General features: G+C 40.3%; 1 pseudogene; it reads right to left on the bottom strand.

Moving 5' to 3' along the window:
* Window positions 1–1,400: 1,400 nt before the first annotated feature.
* LOC118836444 lies at window positions 1,401–2,558 on the bottom strand (annotated as a pseudogene).
* Between the last annotated feature and the right edge of the window lie 3,688 nt (window positions 2,559–6,246).

Here is a 6,246-nt window from a genome sequence, read left to right as displayed (position 1 = left end):
GAGAAATGACCAAAGAAAGGGTTTCAGAGAAACCAGGGAACACTCGTATGAACGGATGCAGAGTAAAGTGAACAGAAAAGGGAGGACCGTTTATACAATAAAGACAGCTAGGTGGTACAGTGGATAGAGTTCAGGGCCTGGAGCCAGAAAGACTCATCTTAGTGAGTTCGAATCTCTCCTCAGACACTTACTAGTTGTGTGACCCTGGGCAAGTCATGTAATCCTGTTTGCCTCCGTTTCTTCATCTGTAAAATGAGCTGAAGAAAGAAATGGCAAACCACTCCAGTATCTCTGGGGTCACAGAGTCAGATATAACTAAAAGGACTGAATAACAACAACAAAACAATATTGTTAAGACAAACCACTTTAATCATAATGATAGCTAGCGTTTCCAACTTTGAAAAGCACTTTGTAAGTATTTTCTCAATTATCCTAAAAACCAGCATGGAAGCCAAGTACTTTATTATCCCCCCCCTTTTGTTTGTTGTTGTTGTTGTGTCATTTAGTCATGTCCAACTCTTTGTGACCCTGTGGGCCACAGCATACCAAGCCCTTCTATCTTCCACTATCACTCCAACTCTGTCCAAGTTCATGTTTGTTGTTTCCATGACAATATCCACCCATCTCATCCTTGCTGTCCCCTTCTCCTTTTGCCTTCAATCTTTCCCAACATCAGGGTCTTTTCCAATGACTCCTGTCTTCTCATTTTGTGACCAAAGTATTTAAGCTTCAGCTTCACTATTTGATCTTCCAATGAATAGCCTGAGTTAATTTCTTTAAGTATTGTCTAATCTGATCTCCTTGCTGCTCAAGGGATCTCAAAAATCTCCTCCAGCACCACAATTCAAAAGCACCAATTTTGTAGTGCTCAGCCCTCCTTATAGTCTAACTCTCACAGTCATACTTTGCTCCCGGAAAAACAATAGCTTTGACTATATGGACCTATTGTCAGCAAGGTGGTGTCTCTGCTTTTTAGTGTGCTGTCCAGACTTACCATAGCTTTCCTTCCAAGGAGCAAGTGTCTTTTCATTTCACGGCTAATTGTTATCTGTAGTAATCTTTGGGCCCAAGAAGATAAAATATGACATTGCTTCTACTTCTTCTCCCTCCATATGGCAGGAAGTGATGGCACCGGTTGCCAAGATCTTAGTTTTTTTCATGTTAAGCTTCACTCTCCTCTTTTACCCTCATCAAGAGGATTCTTAATTCTTCTTCACTTTCTGCCATCACAGTGGTGTCATCTGCATATCTGTGATGGTTGATATTTCTCCTGGAAACCTTAATTCCAGTTTTTGATTCACCCAGCCTGGCATTTCACATAATGTACATAAATAAGGTGACAATATACAGCCTTATTATACTCCTTTTCCTTTTTTTTGCATTCAATATGGCGACTTTATTTATGCTATACAATATAAGACTTTAGGCTCCTCCTTCCCATTAAAGGGGTCCTTTGAGGCAAGTATGTGAATGGGACATGAGATTCTCAGTATAGGAACATAAGGTAGGGAGGTGGGCTCCCCAGTGGTAGAACTCCTTTTTTGTCTGGGGATGAAGATCCATGGCTTTCCACTGAACTCCTCGGAGGACCTGCAGGCCATGAGGTCTATTACACAATAGCTATAACCTTATTCATTGTCATACCAAGAAATGAGCTTGACAAAATGATTGTTGAAAGAAATACCAGTGCCAGCATCAAAGGTAGAAGAGTGAGTGTCACTGTTAAAGTCACAGGATACAACCTGGTCCTCTGTGCAGCCCAAGATGCCATTCAAGAGTCCCTCTGATGCTTGCTTTACCACTTTATAGATATCATCATATTTGGTAGATTTCTCCAGGCAGCAGGTCAGATCCATAACAGATACATTGGGAGTAGGAATGTGGAAGGCCAGTGAACTCAGATATGACCTTACCCATAGCCTTAGTAGTACTAGTGGAAGCAGGGATGATATTTGGGGCAGCATGATGCCCATCACGTATAGCTTGCGAGGAGTCATCTACTGTCTTCTGAGTAGCAGTAATGGCATGGGCTGTGTTCATGAGTCCTTCCACAATGCCAAAGTTGTCATGAGCAACCTTGAAAAAGGGGGGCCAAGAAGTTATTAGGGCAGGAAGCATTACTGACAATCGTAAGGGAATTATCATATTTCTCATGGTTCAGTCCCATCGTGAACATTGGAGTGTTAGCAGATTGGGCAGAGATAATGACCTGTTTGACTCCACTCTTCAGGTGAGTCCCAGCCTTTTCCTTGGTGCTAGAGGCACCAGTGGACTCTACAACACACTTGGATGCAACGGCTACCCATTTAGTATTAGTGGGCTCCCACTCTTGGAAGACAGTAATGGCTTTTTTATTGATCACCAACTTTCCATTCTCAGCCTTGACAGTGTCCTTGAACTTACCATGGGTAGAATCATAGTGAAACAAATAAACCATGTAGTTGAGGTCAGTGAAGTAGTCATTGATGGCCACAATATCTATTCTGCTTGAGGTGAATGAGTTGCCTGAGTTGCCTGGTCACCAGGCACCCAATACAACCAAATCTATTGACTCTGACCTTCACCATCTTGTTTCAGGGATGTGACTGCAATAGCAGATCCTGGCACCAAGCTTTGGAGAAGAGCTGAGAGCCCATACTCTTTTTCAATTGTAAACCAATTAATTGTTCCATGTTTGGTTTTAACTATTGCTTCTTGGTCTGCATACAAATTCCTCAGGAGACAAGTAAAATGATCCGGTGCTCCCATTTCTTTGAGGACTTGCCACGTTTTGTTGTAATCCACACAGTGAAAGGCTTTAGTGTAGTCAATGAAGCAGAAGTAGATGTTTTTCTGGAACTCCCTTGCTTTCACCATAATCTAGGAAATGTTGGCAATTTGGTCTCTAGTTCCCCTGCCTCTTCAAAAACCAGCCTGCTCTTCTGGTAATTTTCAGTTCACATATTGCAAAGCCTAGCTTACAGAATTTTAAGTATAACCTTGCTGGACAACAATAGTTGGCAAAACTTCCTTAGGCCTGCTTGATTTCATTCTCCAGGATGTTTGGCTCTAGCTCAGTAACCACACCATTGTGGTTATTGGTGATATTAAGATCTTTCTTGTAAGGTGTAGGGTGTATTCAGGGAAGACTAGTACCTCTGGTGTGAGGGCTGCTAAGCCCTTTTTAGGGCTGCTTTCCACCTTTGGTGTCCACCTGTTTCACCTAACTTTCACGTGTGGCTCCAAGAAGTTGTAGCATGTGCTACATGCCACACCCTGATAAACTGTTTTTGTCTAAACAGGTTGAAGGTAATCAAGGGGTCTCAAACCCATCAGTGAATTAGGGGGATGTCTACCCCAAACATGTGAAGACTTCCCCTAGTGAAATGGGTGGATGAGAACAATTTGTTCCAATGGCCACGAAGGCAGCTGAAACAGGCACTATGGAACATTTAGAGCTTGGTTAGACATCAAAGACACGCCAAGGTCATCCATTGTATGTTGAGCCATCACCAGTCATCTTGACTCTATCATGCCACCAGACTGTGATGACTAGAGGAGAGAGTGAGGTTCATGACTTTGTGCAAGTCTGACTCATTTAAATTCAATTAGTGTATGGACCAGAAGATATCACACATACCATTTTACCAATCTCAAAGTCCTGTGGCAACAGGCAAGTGATGAAGCAGCAGGTACAGATACACTGAGAACTGTAGCCACAACCCTGCACATAAATGGCCTGGGCCATAGGGTCATCTTCTCCCTGGAAGCAGCAGTGGGATTGGGTAGCCCCCTGGGTGTCTGAGCAGTCTTTAAAGGATCATACTGCTCACCTCCTGGTATGAGGAAGGGGCTAGAAAAGGTTCCCTAAAAATTGTCTGTTTACCCAACCTTGGCCTGATTACCACAGCAGGCAGGGATCCCACCCTGTGGGCAAACCCCACCCCCCAAAAAATGAACAAAAACCTCTGCAAAGATGATTTCACTTACCACTGGTACATGGAATGTGTGCACACTTATAGACAACACAAAATCCAGTAGACCTGAAAGATGAACAGCTCTTGTTGAAGAGAACTTAGCAGGTATCACATCCAAATAGCAGCCCTAAGTAAAATAAGGCTGGCAAATGAAGGCCAGCTTACTGAAGTTAGAGCTGCATACACATTTTTATGGAGTGGCCACAGTGAAGGGGTGCACCATGAAGTTGGTATAGGTTTTGCGATCAAAACTAATCTAGTCAACAAGCTTGTATACCTACCAAAGGGAATGAATGACAGGCTCATAACAATGTGATTGTCATTTGCAGGAAAACATCACACCATCATCGTCAGTGCCTATGCTCCCACCATGCCAAATTCTGATGAAGTCAAAGAAAAATTTTGTGAAGACCCAGAGACCTATATCATCAATGTTCCAAAAGAGAACCAGCTTATAATTCTGGGTGACTTTAATGTTAGAGTAGGCTCAGACTACCAGACTTGGCAGGGAGTCCTAGGGAGGAATGGAGTTGGAAGCAGCAACAGCAATGGTCACTTACTACCGAAACTTGTATATCTCATGACCTTTTCATGACCAACACTGTCTTCCATTTACCTAAATGCAACAAAACTTTGTGGATGCACCCTTGTAGCAAACATTGGCATTTAATAGACTATGTGAGTGAGAGTGATGAAGGCAATGTATGGCACAGAGTGCTGGTCTGATCATAGACTTATCCTCTCCAAGCTAAACATTCTCATTCAACAAAAACAGAGGCCCCAAGGCAAAATGACTACCAGAAGAATTAATGTCAATAGATTAGAGCTCTTCTCTGAGAGCTAACTTGGAGGGATAGTTGAGCCAACACATGGTGGGCGACAGTGGAGCAGAAAAGGAGTGGGCAGCTTTCAGAGATTTGGTGTCCAGCAATGCATTTGATCATCTAGGTCAGAACATTCACAAACATCAAGACTGGTTTGATGTTTGTTATTTCAAGTAGTTTTTTACTTGATTCTCTAGGATTCTTTAAGTAAATCATCATATCATCTGCAAAGAGTGATAACTTAGTTTCTTCTTTGCCTATTCTAATTTCTTCAATTTCTTTTTCTTCTCTAATTGCTAAAGCTAACATTTCTAGTACCAAATTGAATGATAGGGGTGATAATGGACATCCTTGTTTCACCCCTGATCTTATTGGGAATGGATCTAGCTTATTCCCATTACATATAATGCTTGCTGATGGTTTTAGATGTAGATACTATTTATAATTTTAAGGAAGACTCCATTTATTCCTATGCTTTCTAATTTTTAATAGGAATGGATGTTGTATTTTGTCAAAGGCTTTTTCTGCATCTATGGAAATAATCATATGGTTTCTGCTAGTTTTGTTGTTGATATGATCAATTATGCTGATAGTTTTCCTAATATTGAACCAGCCTTGCATTCCTGGAATAAATCCTACCTGATCAAAGTGTATTGTTCTTGTGATAAGTTGCTGCAATCTTTTTACTAATATTTTATTTAAAATTTTTTCATCAATATTCATTAGGGAAATTGGTGTACAATTTTCTTTCTCTGTTTTGACTCTTCCTGGTTTAGGTATTAGTACCATATTTGTGTCACAAAAAGAATTTGGTAGGACTTCTTCTTTGTCTATTTTCCGAAACAGTCTACAAAGTATGAGAATTAATTGTTATTTAAATGTTTAATAGAATTAACGTGTAAAACCATCTGGCCCTGGAGATATTTTCCTAGGGAGTGCATTGATGGCTTGCTCAATTTCTTTTTCTGGGATGGGGTTATTTAGGCATTTTAATTCCTCTTCTGTTGACCTGGACAATTTATATTTTTGTAAATGTTCATCCATTTCCCTCAGGTTGTCACATTTATGGGCATACAATTGGGCAAAATATTTCCTAATTCTTTTTAATTTCCTCTTCATTGGAGGTGAATCCATCCTTATCATTTTTGATATTGGTAATTTGGTTTTCTTCTTTCTAATCAAATTGACCAAAGGTTTATTGATTTTATTGTTTTTTCATAAAACCAGCTCTTAGTTTTGTTTATTAGTTCAATAGTTTTCTTGATTCCAATTTTATTAATCTCTCCTTTGATTTTCATATTTCTAATTTGGTACTTAGTTGAGGATTTTTGATTTGTTCTTTTTCTAGCTTTTTTAGTTGCATGCCCAATTCATTGATCTCCTATTTCTCTATTTTATTCATGTAAGCATTTAGAGATATAAAACTTCCCCTAAGAACTGCTTTCACTGCATCCCATAAGTTTTGG

This window comes from Trichosurus vulpecula, chromosome 2 (genome assembly GCF_011100635.1).
Source record: "Trichosurus vulpecula isolate mTriVul1 chromosome 2, mTriVul1.pri, whole genome shotgun sequence".
NCBI lineage: Eukaryota > Metazoa > Chordata > Mammalia > Diprotodontia > Phalangeridae > Trichosurus > Trichosurus vulpecula.
This window is presented reverse-complemented; position numbering and strand designations above follow the sequence as displayed.